The 27,653-nt window shown below is 43.6% G+C and overlaps 1 protein-coding gene across 1 annotated transcript in view; it reads right to left on the bottom strand.

Moving 5' to 3' along the window:
• Window positions 1–27,653, bottom strand: part of GALNT17 (polypeptide N-acetylgalactosaminyltransferase 17) — a 428,470-nt gene that overhangs the window by 218,842 nt on the left and 181,975 nt on the right. The window lies entirely within an intron of this gene.

The following is a 27,653-nucleotide window of genomic DNA, read 5'->3' as shown; positions in this document are numbered from 1 at the left end:
TAGATATCTTATTAGTTCTATTTCTCTGGAGGACCCTCATTGATACACTGCCCTGTGGTGGTTTGGAAAAAAAGTTTACACCAAATTGAGGTGTCATGTCTCATTAGAGCCCTGTCTTTCCAATCTCTCCTTCCTGTCACAGCCTCAGACACCACCTCAGCACAGAAAGGGAGCCGCTGGCGCATGATGAGAGATGACCAGAAGGACTCTCCAAGTTGGGCAGTGGAATTATCTCCAAACTCCTATGGCCTCTCACTGTCCAGAGCCGCTGCACCAAGGCTGTCTCCACCTCCAACAGCCACAACCTCTTTGCCTTCCAGTTCTCCCCATGTGTGTCCCCCAAACACCCACTCTTTGACCTCGATGAGACCGCCCGGGCCTGGGCCACTCTGCTGTCACTCGGTATATCAGCTCTGCTCACGCTCTTGCTCAACTAAAATCTACGCACTTTCCTTCACCCCTGCTTTCATCCTCCACTCACTTCCCTGTCTTGCTTTCTCACCAGCCCTGAAGAACCCCAGCTGCGAAACAATTGTCCATCTGACTTTCCTCCCCTTTGCATACACAGGAGTGGAGGAAGCAGGCCCACCATGGCAGTGGTGACAAGGCACATGCAAGGTCCCCAGTCCCCCGGGGCCCTGGTCGCTGCCCTGCACCCTTCAAGGCAGGGCAGAACTCTCAATTCCCCCATCCCCGTCCCATCCCTACTTCCCACTTTCTCCCCTTCCCTCCAGGCCACCTCCCTCTTGCAGGTCCCTCCTACCCCACAGAGGGAACGGAGGCCACCAGCAGGAATTTCCAAGTGCGGTCTCAGGCCTGTAAGAGCAGCAGCATTCCCCTGCAGCCTGATAGAAATGTACATTTTCAAACAGCTACTGTAGAGTACAGTGAACTCTGCTCAACCTTACGGGGCAGCCTGGATGGGAGGGAGGTTTGGGGGAGAACGGATACGGTTATATGTATGGTTGAATCTCTTCGCTGTCCACCTGAAACTATCACAACATTGTTAATCAGCTATATCCCAACACAAAATAAAAAGTTAAAAAAAAAAAAGAAAGAAACGCACATTTTCGGCCCATCTAGAACCACTGGCTCAGAGATCCTGAAAAGCACTTCCCTGGTTCCCCTCACCACCTACAAACCTATCAACCTCTGAACTCAGCCTTGAAGGAAACAGGCTCAGGAAGTCAGAGGTAACCCCCTCATCCATGCTGTGGATTCTCCAGCCTCCTCCCCCCAAACCCTGCTTCATCCATTCTTCTCTCTCCTCTAGCTTCACCCTCCCTTCACTGACTTCTTCCATGCAAAGAAGGGACCCAAGTCTTTCTCATTTTCATCCGCAAACTCCCTTGCCCCACTGCCTTAATCCCCATCTTCTCTTTGTCTGCCCTCTTTGGCTCTCTCCTTTATCTGTCATTCATCCCCCAACCCACCGTTATTTACCTCCTAGGTATCCGATTCCGCTACAACTGCTCTTGTTAATTTCCAGTGACAGCTAGGCGGCCAGAGTCAATGGAGACTTCCCAACTTCACCCCAGCTGATGATCCCCTCTGCAGTGTTTAACACGGCGGCCTCTCCCTTCCAGAAACAGTGTTTACCCTTGGCTCCTGGCACCCCTGCCATTTTCATCCCCATCTCTGCTTTTTCTTCCACTGGAGGATCTGCCCTGGCCACTCGTGCATTTCAAAGGTTGCCCTTTTCTGCTAATACTCCAAATTCCAAAATTCCTAAAGGCACCATCTTCCACTCTCTGCTATTCTCACTTGATCAACCCTTCCTGGGTGATCCCATCCCAGCCTATGACTCCAACCCTGATGCCATCAGCTTTCAAATCCACATCTCTAGATGCTTTAAGCTTCTGTTTCCCACTGGGCTTCTCCATCAGCACCCCAAATACAGCCTTCCTAAAACTGGCACCTGCTCTCTCTGTACCTCCCTGTGTTCATTGAGAGGTACCACTCTTTCTCTTTGGGAGTCAAGTCAAAATCATGACACATTCAACATGTCCAATTGGTCATCAAGTCCTAAAGATTCTGCCATCTTTAGGATTTCTTTATGATGCTCCCCTCCACCCCCATTTCTACTTCTACTCCTCTACTCATCATCAATCTCTCCTGAATGACACCCAAGGCCACCTCACTGGTCCCTGGCCTCCAGCTTGTCTATCTGCAGCTCCACCCCATTCTATCCACCCCACTAGCAGAACGATCTAAGATGCTAATGCAATCCTCCTACTCATATTTCCACTATCTCTTTGGCTCTCTGTAGCTTTTGGACTTAGCTTCAAATGTCTTTTTGCATGACATCTGAGTTCAGACCCTGGGCTCACCTCTCCAACTTCATCTCCTCCCTGGGAGGGTAAATATTTGTACTTCCCAGAACCAGAAATGCTGCCTCTCAGTTCGCACACCTTTCTCTCTGCCTAAAGTGCCCTTCCCCCCTGCCTAGCTTGCCCTCTTCCCTCAGCCCAACTCCAGGCAGCTCTCCCAGACTCCTAGCAGCAGGTCAGGCCCTGCTCCTTTGTCCCTTTCTCTCCCTCTGCCCCCTGTCATCCTATCGCTCTTCACTCTGTCCTCCACCATTGCAGGGTGGCCAGGGGTCTTCTTCAGGGGATCTTCTTCCTTTTCTGTTTGCCCATGAGCCCAGCAAAATAGTTGGTAGATAAACAGTTAGTGAATGAACAGATAAAAACCCTCCTGTCTTCCCAATATATTCCTTCCACTCTTCTTATGATCAAAGGCATCATTTATCTCCTCTTGCAATTAGAACATCGGTGATGGCACCTCCACACTTAAAAAGGACAGGATCCTGAACACAACTGCCTACTGTCTCCCTTGATTGACTAATCTGAGCTCAAATTCTGAAGGCTGCTGGGGTCCAGTGCATTAACCAGGCCCAAATTCTCTTTTTTCCTTCCCTCCGCATCAAGCCCTGCCTATACTCCTAGGAAAGAGGGATATCATTTTTCCTAACAGCAAACCTTGCAAAACAAGATATGGGCTGAAGAAATGAGATGTATGAGGCCCCTCTTTTGGATCTCTCATTATTCGGGAAAATGCACACTTTGCTGAGTGGCTTAATTTTCTCTGTTTGAGCTCAATTCATCCAGGAAGGAGCAGCACACCTCATTAACTTACTTTCCACACAGAGCAGTCTCCGAAACCAACTGCCCACTTCAGCACTTGAGTCTGCGTGCACCCTGCCTATCAACTGTATTGGGGCAATTTTCATGAATCAAGACTCAGCCTGTTCCATGCACAGCAAGGGTTCTTACCTCGGGGTCCAGGGAGCCCCAGGAAAAGCTCCAGAAATTAGATACAGGGTGTTGTGGCTGAAGGGGGATTTGTTTTTTCTGGGCCCCACTGGCTTCCCACAGGAGCACAGTGGGAGGGGAAGAACCCAGGCCACAGAGCAGAGAGGACCATTGTGAGTTGCAGCCCCCCGCCCTGGTCAAGACCAGTGCCAGACCCACACCCTGTTTGCAAGCACCATGGGGTCAACAAAGCTCTATGCCTCCCCTGCCAGCCTGGTTTCTACAAATATTTATTTTGGACTATTCCCCAAAGCACTTCTGATTTTTGGACTGAACACCTACTGGCTCCATGGCTTCCTGGGAAGTCTCTTTCTCTGAGTTGTAAAGAGTTGCTTTTCCAAGGGCAAGGCAATCATTTTTAGCCAGAAAATTCTTGAGACTCAGCACTGCAACAACTATGCCAGTTTCAAGTAGACTAGAGTCCTGACATGGACATAAAACAAACCAACCAACCAAAAACCAAAAAAACACCAACCCTACTTGTCTCTAACTTCCAAAGTTTTCTTTTTTAAGTCAAAAGGGTTCATTCACCATTTTTAGCCTCAATCACAGTCCCCTGTGTTGCGCAGCACTGCTCTCCCTAAAACGGATTGGGACTCACACATATGGGGCTGGGGCAGGGGCGCCATTCAGATTCCCCGCTTGCTGGATGCATCTACCTGGGTATGATGTAGCGTCTCATGCTGTCTTCAGCTGAAGAGAACAGAAAAAGAAAAGAAAATCCCTCAAGTTCGGTTAAGCAATGGCTCAGGAGGAGAATTTCTAAAAACAATTAAGGGTAAATTCATGCAGTTTCAGGCCACAGATAAGAAAGCCCCTAAGACACAGGAAATGCTGCCTAAGCCATTCATACCTAGGATTTATCCTATAACCTTTCCAAGAGGAGTGGAATGAGAGGCGCCCACCCCAAGTGCTGCAGGAGGGACATAGATACATTGCAAAATACTCAGATTAGAAATAATAAACAGCGGTGCTCCAAAGCCCAGCAGATCCAAAATTCGGTCAAAAAGATTCTGCATAGAAACCGAGGGCCATACAGCGCTCTGTTCTCAGTCCGTCCCCTCCCTCTCATGCCCAGTCCCTCACACAAAGTGCCCATCTCGTTCTAAAGGTTGTCACCCTGTCATTTTAGCATAGCAACGGGAAACATATTACCAAACTAGCTATTTTTCCATTTTTCCTTTTAACTGTTCAAGCCAAATTGGCCAGTCAAGCCCATCTTTCTACTGACACTAACCCTGAAAACACTTTTGTTTATTCCTGCATCTGGGCCATCCCTCTTGTCCTTGGCATTACTGTTACTCCCCTTCCTCCCCCCTCAATTTTTAAAATCCAACTACAGCTGATTTACAATGTTATGCTGGTTGCAGGTGTACAGCCAAGTGATTCAGTTATATATCTATTCTTTTTCAGATTCTTCTCCATTTTAGGCTATTATAAGATACTGAATACAGTTTCCTGTGCTATATGGTGGTCCCTGTTGTTTATGTACTTTATATATAGGAGATGTAAGAGTCCCTTGGACTGCAAGGAGATCCACCCAGTCCATTCTGAAGGAGATCAGCCCTGGGATTTCTTTGGAAGGAATGATGCTAAAGCTGAAACTCCAGTACTTTGGCCACCTCATGCGAAGAGTTGACTCATTGGAAAAGACTCTGATGCTGGGAGGGACTGGGGGCAGGAGGAGAAGGGGACGATGGAGGATGAGATGGCTGGATGGCATCACTGACTCGATGGGCGTGAGTCTGAGTGAACTCCGGGAGTTGGTGATGGACAGGGAGGCCTGGCGTGCTGCGTTTTGTGGGGTTGCAAAGAGTCGGACACAACTGAGCGACTGAACTGAACTGAAGAGATGTGAGTTCAGTCCCTGGATCAGGAAGAAGGAAGAGGAGGAGGAAGAGGAAACGGCAATCCACTCCAGTATTCTTGCCTAAGAAAATCCCACGGACAGAGGAGCCTGGCGGGCTATAGTCCATGGAGTCGCAAAGAGTCAGACGTGACAGAGCACACATGTGTATATACATAGTACTGTGTATCTGTTCATCCCAAACTCCTAATTTATTACTGTTGTTACTTTTATCATTGTTACTTCCACCCATAAAGTCTTCCTCAAGGATGAGCCCTCCTTGTTCAGAGTCAAATCCAACACATCAGCCCCTCCAGTCTCAGCTTAGCCCTAATTCAGCCGTGCCTGTCTTTGCTGTTGTTGTTGTTCAGGCACTCAGTCGTGTCCAACTCTTTGCAACCCCATGGACTGCAGCACACCAGGCTTCCCTGCCCTTCACTGTCTCCCAGAGTTTGCTTAAACCCATGTCTACTGAGTCGATGATACCATCCAACTATCTCATCTTCCGTTGTCCCCTTCTCCTCTTGCCCTCAGTCTTTCCCAGCATCAGGAAATGAGTCAGCTCTTCACATAAGGTGGCCAAAGTACTGGAGCTTCAGCTTTAGCATCAGTCCTTCCAATGAAGATTCAGAGTTGATTTCCTTTAGGATTGACTGGTATGATCTCCTTGCTGTCCAAGGGACTCTCGAGACTCTTCTCCAGAAACAAAGTTAGAAAGCATAAATTCTTCAGTGCTCAGCCTTCTTTATGGTCCAACTCTCCCATTCATCCATGACTACTGGAAAAACCATAGCTTTGACAATTTGCACCTCTGTCGGCAAAGTGGTCTCTGCTTTTTAATACGTTGTCTAGGTTTGTCATAGCTTTTCTTCCAAGGACCAAGCATCTTTTAATTTCATGGCTGCAGTCATTGACCTCAGTGATTTTGGAGCCCAAGGAAATAAAGTCTGTCACAGTTTCCATTTTTTCCCCATTTGCCATGAAGTGATGGGACCGGATGCCATGAGCTTTTCTGCATGTTGAGGTGCCTGTCTTACTGGACAGAAAATGCCTTCTCCCTCTCTGAACCACTAAAGCAGCTTAGCAGATCCCATTTCTACTGTGGGCAGAATGTATGAATGCCCCCAATTCTTAACCCCGCAAGGTAGTCAGGTGCTTTGCCACTTAATTCTGAAGTTATTCTCACTAAAGAGGCGAAGTCTATGCCTCCACCTGTTGAATCTGAGCTTAGCCCCATGACCTGTTCAGACTAGCAGGACAAGGGGAAGTGCTTGTGCCAGCTCCAAGCATGACCCTCAAGAGAGTCTGATGCCCTTGGCCATCACCTAGGAAGCACCAGGCTGGCCCTCTGGTCCCAGATGAGAACAGAAGCTGGGTGCTAAGTGACAAGCAGCACAGGACACAGATTTTTGCGTGTGTGAGCCCAGCCAATGCAGATGTTCACCGCACCAAGTACTTTACAGAGTATACATCACCTTGTCACTTCCCAATGAGCCAGTAATGTAGGTATTCCCATTTTGCTTATGGGAAAACTGAGGTTCAGAGTCACAGGCCGAAAGACAAGTTGAGTGGTGGACAGAGGGAGGCTTTCAACCCAGATCCACCTGACTGCAAAGCCCCTTGTTTTAGCCTTTGCAAAAAGAAATGACTTATCAATGAGTGTTGGGGTGGAGGAATTTTAATGGCATCTGTTTCTTCTATATTTCACTGCAGTCTCCATTGTCCACACCAAACATGTATTACTTTTATAACTTAAACACTATGAATGTTACTTTTTGAAAGCTTCCTATGAAAATCATTATAGCACTTGACATGTAACTTCAACACTAACTTGAAAGAGTAAACAGATAAGAATAAATAACAAAACTGCTGAGGGGAAAAGGGTATTTAGGAAATCCTGAGACAAATATGATGCTAAAATCTAATATAAAGCTCATATAATTTAATCAATAACAAGTTGACTGACAAGTGGAACTTAAAGACCAGAAACAAAGCTGATTTTAGAGAATTTATGCCAAGAACATACCACAGACCAAAGGGTAGGGAAAGAATCACTCAAAAAAATGTGTTAGGACTACTCTCTCTCTATTGAGTAAAACTGTAAGAGTTCCCCCTCTAAATAGGCTTCCCAGGTGGTACTAGTGGTAAAGAATCTGCATGCCAATGCAGGAGACATAAGAGACACTGGTTCGATCCCTGGGTTGGAAAGATCCCCTGGAGTGGGAAATGGCAACCCACTTCAGTATTCTTGCCTGAAAAATTCGATGAACAGAGGAGCCTGTTAGGCTATAGTCCATGGAGTCGCAAAGAATCAGACATGACTGAATGAACGAGCACACACACTCCTCTAAACACACTGAAGAATAAACATTAGATAGATAAAACAGTTAAATTGAGAACTCAAAACATAAGGAAAGCAAAAAGAAAAAAGAAAATGAATGCCCATATAAGCTCTGGTTGAAGAAGCAACGGTTTGACAACAGTTGCAAACCTCTGATTATCAAAAATAATAAAATTAAGACAACAGCAAATTGCAAAAAAAATTTACAGCAATTATAAAAGAATAAAAGATAATGAAAACCCAAAGCACATAATTAGGTAAACAAACAAAAAACATGAACGTGCAATTCAGAGAACAAAAGAAACAAATAAACATGAGAAGAGGTGGACCCTCAAGAGTAATAAGAGAAATTAAAATTAAAACAATAATGAGATGTCATTTTGCCTCTGGGTGGTGAAATTATCAATAATTTTTCCTGGCTTCTTTATACATTTTCTGTGCTTATTTTTTTAGAGTGAGCAAGTATAGCACAGAAAAACACATCAATTTAGATTAATGCATGATGACAGGACCATATTGCAAAATTAAAGGGAACAGCAAAGCCTGGCTATACTCTTGGATTTTTGCATGAGTGTGACATCAATTGGCTTAAACAATCAACACCCCCACGCCTTCCCACAGCTTGCCCTCTGAGACCACAATCGGAAATAGAATTCTGAGTCAAAACCAAAATCACAACTGTTCTCTTTTCAAAGGCAGGTGTGGGAGCAAGATGACATGGTCTGATCTCCAAGTTATTCATTCTAGACAACAAGCATACCTGCCGCTGAAATAGACCTCCAACTTCTTCTCTAGCCAGAAGCTATTTCTTAATGGCCTTGTATAATAAACATAAAGTCAATCACTCACAGACCTGCCTCTGTTAGACAACATGTGGCTTTGAAAAGGCATGAGAAACTTAAACATCAACGACTGTCACTTGATAAAAACCCAGTTAGCTCCAGCCATATGCCAATTTCTTAAGGTTATGGGCATGCCATTTACAAGGAGAATAAATGCTGCACAAGGAATAGAAACCCAAGCTTTGTCTTACATAAGGAAACTGAGCCATCCAAATGAGGTTTCTAAGCCTCCAGTCTCACCTGTTAATAACCATTTATAAAACAGTCTAATGCCGTGGATGACCAATTTTTAACCTGCGGATGTACTTCTGCTCTGGAGTAAAATGGCCTGAAAAGAAACTTCAATTCTCTTTAAATCTCAAATCCATTGGTTTCTCAAAATCCTGTAGAATTCCTCCTGCCACTTGTACCATCTCTCAGACATGCGTAAATAACACAGGCTTGCTAAGGAGCTTCAGTCGTGTCCAACTCTGCAACCCTATAGACGCCAGGCTCCTCTGTCCATGGGACTCTCCAGCCAAGAATACTGGAGCAGGTTGCCCTGCCCTCCTCCAGGGGAGCTTTGTGGCCCAGGGATCGAACCTGCATCTCCTGAATTGGCAGGCGGATTCTTTACCTGCTGAGCCACTGGGGAACCTGTGTGCAAATAGTTTTTAAAAACCTGAGCACTACTATAACATTGTAAACATTAATTTGAATGTTGTTACAAGTAAGAAAAATTGCATTAAAATGTTTTTGCCTTATTCCCCCCCAAAATAAGAATCTACAATCATAGATTGTAGAGGAAACGGAGTTCCCTCCAGGGTACCTCCTTTGCCTGTTTGAAGTTGCCATATCAGATCCCTGTAGAAGCAGCCCACCTGGCTGAGGATGGTGACTTTATTTCATTCCAAACATTTTTTTATTTTGCCCCACTAGCAAGATCCAGGAAAGAGAAAGCTCCTAGAAAACTAAGCAGTACAAATACACCTCAATGCTTATGACAGATGGAAGGCAAAGCCTATCCCGTGATTTAACATGGATCGTGTATTCACCCAAAAAGCCTGTTCCTTTATTTTTAACACACCGAAGGACAAGTGTATCTGTATCACCAGGAAACATTAGCTTAACTGTGACATTTGCTCACACAGAACATCAATTACGGACCAGCAACGTGTTGAAGATAGAGAAATTTTTTTAGACCTCCCTAGCTCCCTGGGAAAGCTCATAGCTCCGTAAGGGGAAAAGATAGGCAAATCGTAATTATGATTATGGGATGATAAATGTCACACGGGAGGTCTCTTCAGGATGCTCTGGGAGCTTAGTTCTGCCTGCAAGGAGATAGATGGGGGCCCACCCAGGAAAGGGTTCGCAGAGGAGATAAAATTTGATCTGGGCCATGAAGCATGAAGAGGTAATTTCCAGGTGAGGGCCTGTGAAGAGAGAGAGAAGACTAAGGGGGAAACTCTTGAAGCAAAATGACATGAGTAGCATGTGCAAAAACAGAGCAGAGAAAATGTATAGTGCACCGACAGGAAATAGAAACAGCTGTTTCAGAGGGTGACGCCAGTGAGGAAAAGAAAACAGCAGTCAGCCACGTATCCTGAAGGCAGTTTATAAAATTCAGACTTGGGGACATCTCTGGCAGTGCAGTGGTTGAGGCTTTACCGTCCGATGCAGGGGGTGCAGGTTCAACCCCTGGTTGGGGAATCAATATTCCACATGCCTCCAGGCCAAAAAAATCTTTAAGAAAAAAAATAACAAAAATAAAGTAAAAGAAGATAAAATTCAGACGCGATCTGGGAGCAGTGGGAAGCCAGGATATCAAGGACTGTTGAGCAGGAAAATGACACAGCAACACATGCTGTTGCCGTTCAGCTGCTAAGTCGCGTCTGACTCTGTGACTCCATCGACTGCAGCACGCCAGGCTCCCCGTCCATCAGCACGTCCATGTCCAACAAGGTTACTGGTGCCGTTTTTCAGCTGCATTTGCTCACTGCGTCTCTGTCACATTCTGGTCATTCTCACAACACTCCAAACTTTTTCATTATTATTACACTTGTTATGATGATCTGTGATCAGTGATCTTTGATGTTAACTGTTGCAAAAAGGTTACCTACTGCTCGTTGAAGGCTCAGATGGTGACTGACATTTGTATTACAGCAATAAAGTAGTTTTAATTAAGGTACGTCCATTTTTTAGACATAACGCCTGAATAGACTACAGTATAATGTAAGTATAGCTTTTCTATGGACCGGGAAACCAAAAAGTTGTGTGACTTGATTTTTTGTGTTATTGATTTTATTTGCGGAGGTCTGGAGCGGAACCCACAATATCTCCAAGGTCTATGCAGAGTCCTGGAAGGGATGACAGATCCACTGAATCAAGATGTTTCCTTCCAGAAGACTGGGAGTGGAAGGAAAGGAAGGAGCAGGGAAGCAGGTTTAAAAAGAAGAATCTTGGGACTTCCATGGCCGTCCAGTGGTTAAGACTGCCTTCCAATGCAGTGGGTGCAGGTTCGATCCATGGTTGGGGAACTAAGATCCCACATGCGGCCTGGCACAGCTAAATAAATAAATTAAATAAAAAGAGGAATTTTCATTTATCATTCAACCCCAGGCAATGAGTCCCTCTGGTCCTGTGCACCTATACCCTTGAAGAACCTTGTTCCGCCTTTTGCCAGGAAGCCTGACTATGGGCAGAAAACATGCTAAGGTCTAGCAGGCAAAGTAATGACTTATTTTCAAAATCAGTGTCTGCACATCCAACTCTTCTCCTCCTAAGACACTTTATGCCCTGATTCTGCATCTGTGTGGGTGTTTAAAAATTGCTGTAATGAGTAATTACACATGAGTTCTAATGAAAAAAAAAATGTAGCAAACTGTCTGTACATTGGTCCTGAGGCATATTTATAGGAATGCCACCACTGGGCAAAATGGTGTTCCACTGGGAATTCCACCCCTACATAAACATCTCACTGAAGCAGGGCTGACTTAGGCTTCAGTGGGACATTGATGGAGGCCACCAAGTCCTGTGAGGTTTAGGGTTGAAGCAAGAGACTTCATCGAGACAGAGTTGGCAAAGGAAAAAAACTGTATAGGAGCACAAAGGTCCAAAATGCCAGGAATTGAGATGGCAGATCACCAAATCTGTTTGAGGAGTTAAGAAATCAGTATATTGAGCCAAGAGTTTGCATCCAGTGTTCACAATAGGAAGCTCAGTACCTGGACCAGCCAGTATATGAGTGGGGGCTGACAGCCTGGCTTGAAAGGTCAAGACAAAGGAAGACCAGCCCCAGGGAAGCCACCTCTCAGTAGTCTCGTCTGTCCTGATACATATGAAGCCTTCCTGAAGCAGGGGGCTGGCTCCAAAGACTCGTCTCCCTTATCTGACTTCCTCTTGATGTTCAGTTGCTCAGTCATGTCCGACTCTTTGTGACCCCATGGACTGCAGAACACCAGGCTTCCCTGTCTTCCACTATCTCCCAGAATTTGCTCAAACTCATGTCCATTGAGTTGATGATGTTATTCAACCATGTCATCCTCTGTCACCCACTTCTCCTGCCTCTAATCTTTCCCAGCATCAGGGTCCTTTCCAATGAGGCGGCTCTTCCCATCAGTTGGCCAAAGTACTGGAGCTTCAGCTTCAGCATCAGACCTTCCAATGAATATTCAGTATAGATTTCCTTTAGGATTGACTGGTTTGATCTCCTTGCTGTCCAAGGGACTCTCAACAGTCTTCCTCAGCAGCACAATTCAAAAGCATCAATTCTTCAGCACTTAGCCTTCTTTATTCTCCATCTCTCACATCCGTACATGACTACTAGAAAAACCATAGCTTTGACTACAGGGACCTTTGTCGGCGAAGTGATGTCTCTGCTTTTTACTACGCTCTCTAGGTTTGTCATAGCTTTTCTTCCAAAGAGCAAGCATCTTTTAATTTTGTGGCTGCCCTCACCCTCCACAGAGATTTTGACACCCAAGAAAATAAAACCTGTCACTGTTTCCACTTTTTCCCCCATCTATCTGCCATGAAGTGATGGGACCAGATGCCATAAATATTGGTTCTTGGGTAAATTAACAATGTTAGCGATGGAAGCATCTGGTTTAAGGGCAAGTGTTCACAGCTGGAGGAAAGTGTGTCCAGGGTGGCTGGGACCAGCCAGCATCACACAGGCAGGGCACGCTCTCTGAGTCGGGACCTGAGTTGCCCTTTCAGTGGCGATGAACTGGCCATGCTTTCTTCAGAAGGCATTGAGAAGGCTGTCACTGCAAAAGAGCTGGGTGGAGTATTTCCTCTAAAAGTATACACAAACTGATCTGTTTTCTTGAGACACCTTTGCCAAGAGAAATGCCATTAAATCAGCATCTTGGCCAGAAAGGAAAGCCACGTGTGCTGGACTCCCTGAGGCTGATGCACCAGCTCCAAGGAGGCGAAATGGGATCAGTGAATTTCTTTGTTAATCTTGATATTTGCAGGAAGCAAATGAACCAAGCACTCTGCAAATCACCGGCTTTAATCTTCAGAATTACTTATCCTGCCATTTAGGAGAGTTTTGTTTTCTGGGGAGATGTGCACACAGCAGGCGGCAAACATTCTAATTGCTGTTAAGTACATTTGGTGTAATATGTTGGGGAAACGGAGTCGTTGAATCAGTTAAGCATGAACACACACGCTTACGGGCAGAATGGGAGTCTGCACACATACACGCTTATCAGAAGTGTTTCAGTCACGGAGGCAACATCTCATACAGGCAGAGGCTGCCTCTCCCGTGCACAGCACTAGGATGCAGTCCCATCTCATAAACAAATGGCCAGACAGACTGTGTTCAACCTTTCCTGTTCCTCCCTGCCCATTCTCTCTCTGAATTCATCTGCAGTCAAGATGCAAAGCTATTTATAACACATATTGTTTGTGCTGTAGTCAAAAGGATTTGCAACCTGCAGCCAGAGATATTCAATCTACCCAACAGAAGTAAAGGCTCAATGGAAACTCAAAGTCAAGGCGATTTCATTCTGCCAAGTATTACAGTCACACACACCCACTTCCCGTACTAGATTAAAAACCCCTTGCAGTTAGGTAGCATGTCTTATTCATTTCTTCATTCTTCAAGCTCTCAGCTCTGTGTCTACCCCATCGTAACAATGCAATCATGGTTTGTTAAACTGAATTCTTCCCAAGAATTACAGTGAGAAAGAACAAAAAGTGTTAGTTGCTCAGTTGTGTCCGACTCTTTGTGACCCTATGGACGCAGAGGAGCCCACCAGGCTCCTCTGTCCATGGAATTCTCCAGGCAAGAATACTCCATTCCCTTCTCCAGGGGATCTTCCAGACCCAAAGATTGACCCCGGGTCTCCTGCACTGCAGGCAGATTCTTTACCATTTGAGCCAACAGGGAACAGAAAAGAGCATGAAAAGGGGAAGGGAACTTTGAGGCCATTTGAGGACTTGGAAAAATGGTGTTAGTGGGTTTTAAGTGATGACACTTGCTATGAGAGGCACACTGATGAAGCTTGCAGACTCCCAAACCACAGTGAAAATGCAAAACTCAATTTTTTTTTAATGCTAATCCAATCCCGGGTTGATTTCCATTTATATCACTGAAACCATTTGAGGTCTTCCAGTCAAGTGTGAAATGATTCATTTAGCCCTTGGTGCATAAGAAGAACTTTTAAAAAAATCTGACAAGTTGTCACTAAGTAAATAATTTATCCATAATGGAGAAAAAGGCACAGTGTGGTTACTTGACTATTCGGATTAATGGGGAGTCACTAGTTAAATCATACACAGAGCCAAGTTGTAAAACACTGAAGGTTTAGGTTGAGCATATAAAACTGCCATTTCTGGCTGAAACTGGCAATTTCACATTGCTCTACCAAATACAATGAAAACCCACACAATTCTGAAGATTAAATAGACTAAACACAACTTTATATATTTGCTGTTTTATAAGGACTCTTATGGAACTCCTTTGTTTAAAAATTATTTCACCTAATCATCCAGATATGAAGATGACCAGTCCAGATGATCTCCACCTTCATGACTCATGAATAAAAGGAAGAAATGTGACTTTCACTTCAGATGGCTCACTGAAGCAGGAACCTAGAAGGAAGAACCAGTTTGTGACAGAAAAGTCATTTTCCAAGTTCCCAGGAGCATGGCTGTGAAGCATCATTTATAACTCTAAATACAGCAGGCGGACGAGACATAGGAAATTGGCCTGATCTGTTTATAATGACAGATGCTGAAAATGCATTTTTTTTTTTAACTAACTCTCAGATATTGGATTGCCATTTGTTCCTCTTAATAAAAAGCTGTAAAACACATATATGGAGAGATTATTTTAAACTTAAAGTTTTTTAAATTGGAGTATAATTGCTTTACAATGTTCTGTTAGATTCTGCTGAACAACAACATGAATCAGTTATGTGTTGTTGTTCAGTTGCCCGGTCCTGTCCGACTCTTTGTGACCGCATGGACTGCAGCATGCCAGGCCTATCTGTCCCTCACCATCTCCAGGAGTTTGCCCAAGTTCGTGTTCATTGCATCGGTGATGCCATCCAGCCATCTCATCCTCTGATGCCCTCTTCTCCTTCTGCCCTCAATCTTTCCCAGCATCAGGGACCTTTCTAATAAGTCATTTGTTTGCATCAGATGACCAAAATACTGGAGAGCTTCAGCTTCAGCATCAGTCCTTCCAGGGAATATTCAGGGTCGATCTCCCTTAAGATTGACTGGTCCGATCGCCTTGCTGTCCAAGGGACTTTCAGGAGTCTTCTCTAGCGCCACAGTTCGAAGGCATCAATTTCTGGTGTTCTGCCTTCTTTACAGTCCAGCTCTCACAATCGTACATGACCACTGGGAAGACCATAGCCTTGACTATACAGACCTTTGTCGGCAGAGTGACGTCGCTGCTTTTCAGCACTCTGTCTGGGTTTGTCATCGCTTTCCTGCCAAGAAGCAACTGTCTTCTGATTTCATGGCTGCAATTGCCGTCTGCAGTGATTTTGGAGACCAAGAAGAGGAACTCTGTCACTACTTCCACCTTTTCCCATTCTATCTGCCATGCAGTAACAGGTCCAGATGCCATGATCTCAGTTTTTTAATATTTAGTCTGAAGCTGGCTCTTATACATATACGTACACCCCTTCCCACTTGAGCCTCCCTCCCCACCCATCCCACCCATCCCGGTCCCCACAGAGCACTGAGCTGAGCTCCCTGTGCTATACAGCAGTCTCCCAATAGCTAACTGTTTTAAACATGGTAGTGTCTGTATGTCAATCCCAATTTCCCAATTCATCCTGCCCTCCCTTTCCTTCCAAATCTACAAGTCTGTTCTCACTGTCTGCAACTCTATTCGGACACCTCAATTAGGTTCACCTGTACCATTTTTGTAGATTCCATATATGTGACTTAATATATTTGTTTTTCTCTTTCTGATTTACCAAGCATCCAATGGCTATAATTCGCATCAAGAAGCAAAAGATCCTGATAGAAGTCATTGGTGGCAATAAGTTCTTGTTGAATGAATGTATAAATGAACAACCCAATGGGACACATAAATCCTGTGTGAGTTACCCAAAGTCCCCCAAATTTCTGTTTGCAGTGTTGTGGCCAACAGCAGTCATTTCTATATCTGACTTTATATTTCTTATCATCTATATCAGTAACTCTGAAACTTCAAAGACTATGAGGACCCTCTGAGGTATTATTTGAAATACACATTTCTGAGCCCTGGTTCCAGAGATTCTAGTTTAGTCAATACAGGGTACTGACAAGGAATAAAGCCCAGGAATCTGTAGTTCAACAAGAGCCTGAAGGCTCTTGATGCCTCTGTTCCACTGATGTAGGTAAACATCCCATCAGTATAGATCTTGAATCTAATATCTACAAACAATAAAAAAAAAACAGCATAACATAAAAAAGTAATAAATAATGGCTTAAAAGACAAATGGGCTTCCCAGGTGGTGCTAGTGGTGAAGAACCTGCCTGCCAGTGAAGGAGACATAGAGACATGGGTTCAATCCTTGGGTCAGGAAGATCCCCTGGAGGAGGGCATGACAACCCACTCCATTATTCTTGCCTGGAGAATCCCCATGGACAGAGGAGCCTGGCAGGCTATGGCCCATAAAATTATATTATTATTATAAGACAGAGAATCCCCTAAGCTTCAAATTATCTTTGAGTAAAAAAAAAATAAGAAAGCAGGGGTGGTTATCCTGATATATCACAAAAAGTAAAATTCAAACCAAAAGTATTAAATGCAACAAATTAAATATGACAAAGGTCATTTTTAAATGCTAAAGGCCACAATTCACAGTGAAAATATAACAAGTTTTCATATTTAAGCACCAAAAAATATAGCAACAATCTTTATGCATCAGTAGAGTAGATACAAAAGGCAGAGGGCAGAATCCATAATAATAGTAGATATTAATGCTCCACTCTTAGTATAAGCGAATCAAAGAGACAATGAGTAAAAATATAGATTTAAGTAACATAATCAATAAGATAGAACTTACAGATATTCAAACTTCACTCTCAGAAAATAGACAATATACCTTCTTTTCAACTTCAGGGAAAGAGTTATAAAAAACAGTCCCAAAGGAAACATCAGTGTTTCACAGAATAGAAATATTACAAAGAGCACTCTGATCAAAATGCAATAAAATTTAAAAGTATTAATAATTTTTTAAAGTCATCCACCTGGAAACTTGAGACCAAGTTTCCAGTCAACAAATCTTGAGACCAAGGTTAAATGCAAACCAAAATTTTTACATTTCTAAAGTAATGACAATGAAAATACCACATAGAAATATCAGGAGGACACTTTCAAGCAATAAGAACAATATTCAAAGCCTTAAAAACTTTTGGCAGTAAAAGTATTTGAACTTCCTTACCAGTTCTGAAAGCTAGGAAAAGACCAACAACGTAAACCAAAAGGAATATGAGGGAAAGAGTAAAACTATAAAAGCAGAAATGTAATCAATAAGTCACAATTCTGGCGTTTAGAAAGTAATCATCAAAATAAGACAACTTTTAGCTAATCTATAAATTTTCTTATGAAATAAGAAAAAAGAGAAATAACCATTGAAACAAGAACTTTTTTTTAAAGTGAGGCTAATTTGCAGATGTCTGCAAATAAATTTGAAAACCTAGATGAAATGGAGAACTTCCTAGGGAAAGGCAGTTTGCCAAGGTTGACTCTGTTAGAGACAGAAAACCTTAACAGACCTATTGCCTCAGGAGAAATAGAGAAAATTATCAAGAAATTACTGCATTAAAAACCATCAGGACCAGATGGTTTCACAAGTGAATTCTACCCAACTTTCAAAGACTTTACAGTCCTAATGCTCCAAAAACTGTTTCAGAGCATTGAAAAGGAAAGAAAACTTCCTAATTCTTCTTGTAATTTTTATTATCTAAATCTCTTAAGGACAGTACAAAAAGAGAGAGAATTATAAATATTACTGCAAAATTTTAGGTAATAAACTAATGAATATTACATTAAGAAAAACTACATTATGACCCAGCAGAATTTTTCCAGGAATGCAAATTTGGTTCAATATTAGGAAATCCTATAGTCTAATAGATATGGGGAGAAAAAGAATCTATGATTATTTGTTTAGACAGTGAAAGTACTTTAAAAATCTTCAAAAATTTGACTCTCTTAATAAAAACAAAAAATAAGAATTGATGGATATTCTTAACATGGTAAACAACTGTATCAGTTATAAAGCCAGTATTTTAATGGGAATATACAAGAGGCACTTGTATTAAGGTCTAATAATGTCAGGAATAAGGCACGGGTGCCACTTTGCTCTTCTAATTCAACATTCTACTAGAGGAATCAGGAAATGTAATCAACTACCAGGCAGACATCACCTGTAACCAAATGATCAGCATTAACACCCCCAAGAACGAGACAAACAGACCCCACGTGCATCCTCATAAGAGGCACTAAGATAAACATCACTTTTGTAGCAATCCTGCACAACAGCACAGCCTGAATCTAATTCCAAAGACACAGATGAATCCAAATGGAGAGACATTTTTCAAAATGGACTGCAGTCTTCAAAACTGTCACTGTCATGAAAGACAATGAAATACTGCAGGACCATTTCAAAACAAAAAAATTCTGACAAATGAATGTAATACCTGATCTGGGACTTTCTTCTTCTATAAAGGACCTTACTGAGACGCTGAAATCAGAATAAGATCTACACGTAGTAGATACTATAATATTATCATATTGTACTGTGGTTATGTAAGAAAATGCCCTTGTTCTCAGGATGCTGTGCCGTGCTGTGAGTAGTCACTCAGTCGTGTCTGAGTCTTTTCGTTGACTGTAGCCTGCCAGGCTCCTCTGTTCATGGGAATTCTCCAGGCAAGAATACTGGAGTGGGTTGCCATGCCCTCCTCCAGGGGATCATCCCAAACCCAGGGGTCGAACCCAGGTGTCTCCAGCATTGTGGGTGGATTCTTTTACTGTCTGAACCACCAGGAAAGCCCAAGAATACTGCAGTGGGTAGCCTATCCCTTCTCCAGGGGAACTTCCCAACCCAGGAATCGAACGGGGGTTTCCTGCCCTGAAGTCTTCTTTACCAGCTGAGCTACCTGGAAAGCCCTTGTTCTTAGGATATGAACACTATTTAGAAGGAAAAGGGCACATGTTTGGAACTTATTCTTAAACGCTTCAAGAAAAAAGTACATGCATAGGGTTTCCCTGATAGCTCAGCTGGTAAAGAATCCCCCTGCCATGCAGGAGACTCCGGTTCAATGCCTGGGTCAGGGAGATCTGCTGGAAAAGGGATAGGCTGCCCACTTCAGTGGCTACCAGTCCATGGATCCAGGGAAGATCTGGATCATGGATCCACTGGATCCACTGGATCCATGATCCAGATCTTCCCTGTAACTCAGAAGGTAAAGAATCTGCTTGCAATGCAGGGGACCCGGGTTCAATCCCTGGGTCAGGAAGATCCTCTGGAGAAGGGAATGGCAATCCACTCCAGTATTCTTGCCTGGAGAATCCCATGGACAGAGGGGCCTGGTGGGCTACAGTCCGTGCGGTCACAAAGAGTCGGACACGACTGAGCAACTAACACTACACTACTACCCACTCCAGTATTCTTGCCTGAAGAATTCCAGGAATGGACAGAGGAACCTGGCAGGCTACAGTCCACGAAAAGACTCAGCCCACGGGGTCACAAAGAGTCAGACACAACTGAGCGACTTTCACTTTCTTATTAGAGATCTAAAGGCTGTAAAATGTCCACGTTTGTGGAATTGGGGTAAAGGGTATGTAGAAGTTTTTTGTACTATTCTTGCAACATTTTTGTAAGTCTGAAGTTATATAAAAATGAAAATTTTAAAATAATAATGATCATAAAAACAACCTCCTCTGATTCCCAAGCCCTCAGGCACAACCCACTACTCTTTTCCCCTTCACAATAAAATCCGTCAAGACTAGTTATTTGCTCTCTCCATTTCCTCCCTCCCATTCCTTCCTTCAGTTCAGTTCAGTTCAATTGCTCAGTTGTGTCCGACTCTTTGCAACCCCATGAATCGCAGCATGCCAGGCCTCCCTGTCCATCCCCAACTCCCAGAGTTCACCCAAACTCATGTACATCGAGTCAGTGACGCCATCCAGCGATCTTATCCTCTGTCGTCCCCTTCTCCTCCTGCCCCCAATCCCTCCCAGCATCAGGGTCTTTTCCAATGAGTCAACTCTTCACATGAGGTGGCCAAAGTATTGGAGTTTCAGCCTCAGCATCAGTCCTTCCATTGAACACCCAGGACTGATCTCCTTTAGGATGGACTGGTTGGATCTCCTTGCAGTCCAAGGGACTCTCAAGAGTCTTCTCCAACACCACAGTTCAAAAGCATCAATTCTTCAGCACTCAGCTTTCTTCACAGTCCAACTCTCACATCCATACATGACCACTGGAAAAACCATAGCCTTGACTAGACGGACCTTTGTTGGCAAAGTAATGTCTCTGCTTTTGAATATGCTATCTAGGTTGGTCATAATTTTTCTTCCAAGGGGTAAGCACCTTTTAATTTCATGGCTGCAGTCACCATGTGCAGTGATTTGGGAGCCCTCAAAAATAAAGTCTGACACTGTTTCCACTGTTTCCCCATCTGTTTCCCTTGAAGTGATAGGACAAGATGCCATGATCTTAGTTTTCTGAATGTTGAGTTTTAAGCCAACTTTTTCACTCTCCTCTTTCACCTTCATCAAGAGGCTTTTTAGTTCCTCTTCACTTTCTGCCATAAGGGTGGTGTCATCTGCATATCTGAGGTTATTGATATTTCTCCTGGCAATCTTGATTCCAGCTTGTGCTTCTTGCAGCCCAGCATTTCTCATGATGTACTCTGCATAGAAGTTAAATAAGCAGGGTGACAATATACAGCCTTGACATACTCCTTTTCCTATTTGGAACCAGTCTGTTGTTCCATGTCCAGTTCTAACTGTTGCTTCCTGACCTGCATACAGGTTTCTCAAGAGGCAGGTCAGGTGGTCTGGTATTCCCATCTCTTTTAGAATTTTCCACAGTTTATTGTGATCCACACAGTCAAAGGCTTTGGCATAGTCAATAAAGCAAAAGTAGATGTTTTTCTGCAACTTTCTTGCTTTTTCCATGATTCAGCGGATGTTGGCAATTTGATCTCTGGTTCCTCTGCCTTTTCTAAAACCAGCTTGAACATCAGGAAGTTCATGGTTCACATATTGCTGAAGCCTGGCTTGTAGAATTTTGAGCATTACTTTAGTAGCGTGTGAGATGAGCACAATTGTGCGGTAGTTTGAGCATTCTTTGGCATTGCCTTTCTTTGGGATGGGAATGAAAACTGACCTTTTCCAGTCCTGTGGCCACTGCTGAGTTTTCCAAATTTGCTGGCATATTGAGTGCAGCACTTTCACAGCCTCATCTTTCAGGATTTGGAATAGCTCCACTGGAATTCCATCACCTCCACTAGCTTTGTTCATAGTGATGCTTTCTAAGGCCCACTTGACTTCACATTCTAGGATGTCTGGCTCTAGGTGAGTGATCAGACCATCGTGATTATCTGGGTCATGAAGATCTTTTTTGTAAAGTTCTTCTGTGTATTCTTGCCACCTCTTCTTAATATCTTCTGCTTCTGTTAGGTCCATACCACTTCTGTCCTTTATTGAGCCCATCTTTGCATGAAATGTTCCCTTGGTATCTCTAATTTTCTCGAAGAGATCTCTAGTCTTTTCCATTCTGTTGATTTCCTCTATTTCCTTGCATTGATTGCTGAGGAAGGCTTTCTTATCTCTCCTTGCTATTCTTTGGAACTCTGCATTCAAATGGGCATATCTTTCCTTTTCTCCTTTGCTTTTTTGCTTCTCTTCTTTTCACAGCTATTTGTAAGGCCTCCCCAGACAGCCATTTTCCTTTTTTGCATTTCTTCTCCACGGGGATGGTCTTGATCCCTGTCTCCTGTACAATGTTACGAACCTCTGTCCATAGTTCATCAGGCACTCTGTCTATCAGATCTAGTTCCTTAAATCTATTTCTCACTTCCACTGTCAATCATAAGGGACTTGATTCAGGTCATACCCGAATGGTCTAGTGGTTTTCCCTACTTTCTTCAATTTAAGTCTGAATTTGGCAATAAGGAGTTCATGATCTGAGCCACGGTCAGCTCCTGGTCTTGTTTTTGCTGACTGTATAGAGCTTCTCCATCTTTGGCTGCAAAGAATATAATCAATCTGATTTCGGTGTTGACCATCTGGTGATGTCCATGTGTAGAGTCTTCTCTTGTGTTGTTGGAAGAGGGTGTTTGCTATGACCAGTGCGTTCTCTTGGCAAAACTCTATTAGCCTTTGCCCTGCTCCATTCCGTACTCCAAGGCCAAATTTGCCTGTTACTCCAGGTGTTTCTTGACTTCCTACTTTTGCATTCCAGTCCCCTATAATGAAAAGGACATCTTTTTTGGGTGTTAGTTCTAAAAGGTCTTGTAGGTCTTCATAGAACTGTTCAGCTTCTTCAGCATTACTGGTTGGGGCATAGGCTTGGATCACCATGATACTGAATGGTTTACCTTGGAAACAAACAGAGATCATTCTGTCATTTTTGAGATTGCATCCAAGTACTGCATTTCAGACTCTTCTGTTGACCATGATGGCTACTCCATTTCTTCTAAGGGATTCCTGCCCACAGTAGTAGATATAATGGTCATCTGAGTTAAATTCACCCATTCCAGTCCATTTTAGTTCACTGATTCCTAGAATGTCGATGTTCACTCTTGCCATCTCCTGTTTGACCACTTCCACTTTGCCTTGATTCATGGACCTGACATTCCAGGTTCCTATGCAATATTGCTCTTTACAGCATCGGACCTTGCTTCTATCACCAGTCACATCCACAACTGGGTATTGTTTTTGCTTTGGCTCCATCTCTTCAGTCTTTCTGGAGTTATTTCTCCACTGATCTCCTGTAGCATATTGGGCAGCTACCAACCTGGGGAGTTCCTCTTTCAGTATCCTATCATTCTGCCCTTTCATACTGTTCATGGGGTTCTCAAGGCAAGAATACTGAAGTGGTTTGCCATTCCCTTCTCCAGAGGACCACATTCTGTCAGACCTCTCTACCATGACCCACCCATCTTGGGTGGCCCCACATGGCATGGCTTAGTTTCATTGAGTTAGACAAGGCTGTGGTCCATGTGATCAGATTGGCTAGTTTTCTGTGATTATGGTTTCAGTGTGTCTGCCCTCTGATGCCCTCTTGCAACACCTATTGTCTTACTTGGGTTTCTCTTACCTTGGAAGTGGGGTATCTCTTCACAGCTGCTCCAGCAGAGCACAGCCACTGCTCCTTACCTTGGATGAGGTTGCCCCTCCTAACCCTGAACATGGAGTAGGTCCTCTCGGCCCTCCTGCACCCGCGCGGCCACTGCTCCTTGGATGTGGTGTTGCTTGCTCGGCCGCCACCCCTGACCTCGGACATGGGGTAGCTACTCTCGGCCGCTGCCCTAACCTCAGGCGCATGGTAGCTCCTCCCGGCTGCCTCCCCTGACCTCCTCAGACGCCGCCCCTGACCTTGGGCGTGGGTTAGCTCATCTCAGCCACTGCCCCTCCTTCCTTCCTTAACCAATCCCAATCAGGGTTAAATACCTTCGCCAAGATCATCAAAGAACTTCCTGTTGCCAAATACACTGATCATTTCTGGCATCTCTGTACCAGTCACTGCTAAGAACCACTCCTTCCTTCCAGAAATACTCTCTTTTGTGTCACTGTGTTATCATGGATTTCTTCCTCCTGTTAGCTGTTCCTTCTCCACATCTTTTGCTGAAGTCCTCTCGTACTTCTCTGCATTAAGTTCAAGTGACACAGCACTCGACGCTGGGCCCTAGCCACATCTCCAGCTTTCCTAAGTGACCTCAGCTTTGATGGCCACCTCTATGCTGAGGCCTCCAAAGGCATGTCTCCAATTCCCACCTCTCTCTTGAGTTCCACAATCATCAATCAGTCACCTCTTTGATATCTCCAATCTCATGACTGCAAGTCAAGTCAAACTTAACACATTCAAAGTAGAATTCGTAAAAATATGTCCCCAAATCTGTTTGTTTCCCAGTCTTCCTCAGCTTAGTAAATGGCACCACCTTCTCCCATGCATTTCCATCTGAAACCCAGAAGTCTCCTGTGATTAACTCCAGTGTAAATCCCTGTCTTCTTTCTCCATCTCAACTATGCTCACCCTATTTGGAATCACTGTTGCCGCCTACCTGAACTATCCTCCCAACTGGTCTCCTTGTTTTCTCTTGCTCTCTGTAGCCCATTCTCCAACAGAAAACATAATGACCTTTTAAAAATATGAACCAGGGACTTCCCTGGTGGTCCAGTGGTGAAGACTTTGCCTTCCAATGCAGAGGGTGCAAGTTCAATCCCTGGTAGGGGAGCTAAGATCTGACATGCCTCGCAGTCAAAAAATCAAAACAGAAAACAGAAATAATATTGTAACAAATTCAATAAAGACTTTTAAAAAGGTCCACATCAAACAATTTTTTAAAAAGACACATACAAAGCCGATCACAACACCTCCCTGTATCAAATCTGCAGTGGCTTCCGTTACTATTATCATGGGCTTCCTAGGGCTGTCATCACAGAGTATCACAAACTGGATGACTTTAAGCAGGAGAAATTTATTCTTTCACAGTTTTGGAGGCCAGAAGTCTGAAATCATGGTGTTTGGCAGGGCCAGGCTCTGAAGGCTCTAGGGAAGAATCCATCCTTGCCTTTTCAGAGCTTCTGGATATTGCTGACAATCCTTGGTGTTCCCTGGCTTCTAGATGCGTTACTCTAATCTCTGCCTGTGTCTTCCCACAGTCTTCTTCCTTCTGGGTCTATCTGCGTCTTTGTGTCTCTCCTCTCCTTAGGAGGACACCAGTCATCCTGGATTTAGGGCACACCCTCATCTAGTATGACCTCATTTTGACTAATTTCATTTGCAAAGACCCTAGTTCCACAATAAGGTCACCTCCGAAGATTCCAGACAGAGTTTCAACCCAAGATGGAATAAATCCCAAATTCTTTATCATTGCCCATGGCCCTTACCATCTGGTTCCTATATACTTCTCCATCCTCCTCAAACCATTTGCCAGTATCTCCTGTCACTTCCTAAATAAAGCCAAACCCACTCCAAACTCAGGGCCTAAGGACCGCTCTTTCTGTCAGAAGAGTTTTTCTGCCAGATGTTGGCATTGCTGGCTCCATCCTCAGCTCCTCTACTTTCTCAGTGGAACTTCTTTAACGTATACCCTCATTTCCACCTATTCCAAATACAAGCATCTTGTTTATTTACTTTAATGCAATTATCACAACCTATTATGACCCGTGTTTGCTTTTTTCCCAGTTTGTTCTGGTTTGCATTGCCATCTTAGTGTCCGACATAGATGCTAGTAGATTGGAGCTATTCAATGAATATTTACAGAGTGGATGATAAATTCAAACACATCAGTGACTTTGTCATACTGTTATAAGTCCCAAGGCTACCTACATGGTCCTTGAAAATGCTGGTTGAAATCAATCAACTAACAAATCCCATCCATTTTCTCCATGTCACAAAGTATACTTACACAAGAATTCTCTGGATAAGACTTTGTAAGACAAAAACAACAGCTCCAATTTTGCCACTAGGGTTTGAAATATTTAGTAAGAATTACATGTCTAGCCTAGCCTAGTCCCAGACTCATCAAACCACCCGTTACCAGAAATTGCTCAAGCAGATCCACGTGCAAAGTGGGATCAGATTCACCATGACGATAAGCCATGGCTGATTTAACTTTTTCAAGGTTATGGTATGAAATAGGACTGTGCTCCTAAAAAATTCATTCGTATCCACAAAACACTGGAGAGTTATGGAGGGTTCAATATTATCATCAGGGGTCAAGTATATAGGAGATACTGCCCATGGAGGCAGATCACACGACTTCATCATCACAACATACACCAATGAAAGGAATTTTCCAAGGATATTTAATTCGCAGTACCTCTCCTGGAAGCAATTTTGTATTTATTTATTCAATTGAATTATTTATATTATTCATAATGAAATGAAACACAAACAGCACTGGTTCCATCACGTCTTCCTTTGCTTTCATTTGGTTTGCTGCCGATGACTATTTTTATGCAAATGAGGTTATGATGACATTAAACATTTTCTACTGATTTTGCAAGAACAAATATGTTCTCTCCATATGCCACAGTCTCCTTTTCGCTGCATCCATCCTCAAAGTTCTGTTGGCTGATCAGAATTTCTTCTAAATTAACTCTGAGGACGTTCCATCTGTGATACTGATGAGCTTGTCTCCCTTTGCAGTGCACACAGAACACACCCATTAATGCATGAATTTAGCCCGTTTTGCCCGTTCCACCAAAAGCCTTCTTCATCCCTCCAGCTCTTACAGTGCTGTAAATCTCACCTTGTTACCAAGGACGGTGGCATTCTCCTGCTGCCACTTTGGGGGATGTTTACTCCACTCACAGAGCAAAAACAACCAACTTCATACATAAAAAAAGGTGTTGTGATGGCAGAGATGTTTGCTCTATTGATTATATTCATGACTGAGAAACAAATGCTTCCAGGAAAGTAGTTGACATAACTATCCACTAGATACATCAGGGTGGAATCAGGGGGGCTGGCTAAAACTGGCTTGTATAGGCTAGAGCGGGCTTTCTTCCAGGGTGTGTGTGTGTGTGTCTGTGTGTATATCTGCTGCCCAAGGTCATTTTATCTCAGATTACACTGCAAGAGTATGGGGCAAAGTGGGACTAAGCAGATAGGAAAACCCCTCTGGAAACATACAGGCTGTAGGTTTCAAGTCTAGAGTCCCCAGTAACAGGCGTTACGGGAATTTCTCAGAATGACACGAGGTGAGCTGTTCTCCTACAGTTTTCCTGCGTCAGTCCTCACATAAAGTACTCAGAGGGCCACAGAAGCAAGAACCACCACTGCTGGAAATCCCAACACTGGTTTGATTCAAGGCTCTAAGTTCATTTATGAGAATTCCATTTTCCATAGTCACATCTACATCTGGGGAAAGAGAACCTGGAATTCAATGACCCTACTGGTTGTAAACAGACCACAGAGCAGATCCATTTATGTAGACTGGACAAGGTTCACGTTGGTTTCTACCCACTGATTGCAAGATTCCCATGCAAGAAATTGAAACTTGTCCAGAAAGCTCTCTAGAACAGAGAAATAAAGGGGACTCTTTCTGCAGCCTCACTTTAAGGCATTTAGATGAGAATCTTTTCAGATTCCCAATAAAAAATTAAATTAACTTTGCCAATTCATAAACTTGGGGGCAGCCAGGCTGGCCCTATCTTCAGGAGACATTAGAATCTTTTCCTGGAAATTAGCTGAGTCCTTGATCCCCATCATATTAATGACACTCCTCGTAATGCTGATATTTATCTTTCTACTCTAAATCTCTGCATTTGAAACACCCCCAGAGAGTTTCAACCATTTTATGGGGTATAATGAAATTATAAAAGGAAAGTCATTCAAAATGAGGTCAGTTTCTATTCATTTTCATTCACTAAATAAACAGACGCACTCAAGGATATGGGATGGAAAGGAAGAAGCCATATAGAAGGATGGGACACAAGATAAACCAACGAAGGACAGGAACATCTCAAGCATGGGAATCTTTACCCTGTTCCAACCCGCATTTCCTCTTCCATCTGCCGCTACAGAATCTCAGAAAATGGCAGAGCCCAAGATCCTCCCAAGTTAAAAATAAGAATCATTCAGGGAGCCTGTGAAACAATGCAGATTTCCCAGTCTACCAGCTCTGTAGCT

The sequence above is a fragment of the Bos grunniens genome, chromosome 25 (genome assembly GCF_055505025.1).
Source record: "Bos grunniens cultivar Pamir isolate PY7600 chromosome 25, Bosgru_T2T1.0, whole genome shotgun sequence".
NCBI lineage: Eukaryota > Metazoa > Chordata > Mammalia > Artiodactyla > Bovidae > Bos > Bos grunniens.
The sequence above is the reverse complement of the archived record's forward strand: the minus strand, read 5'-3'. Positions and strand labels throughout refer to the sequence as shown.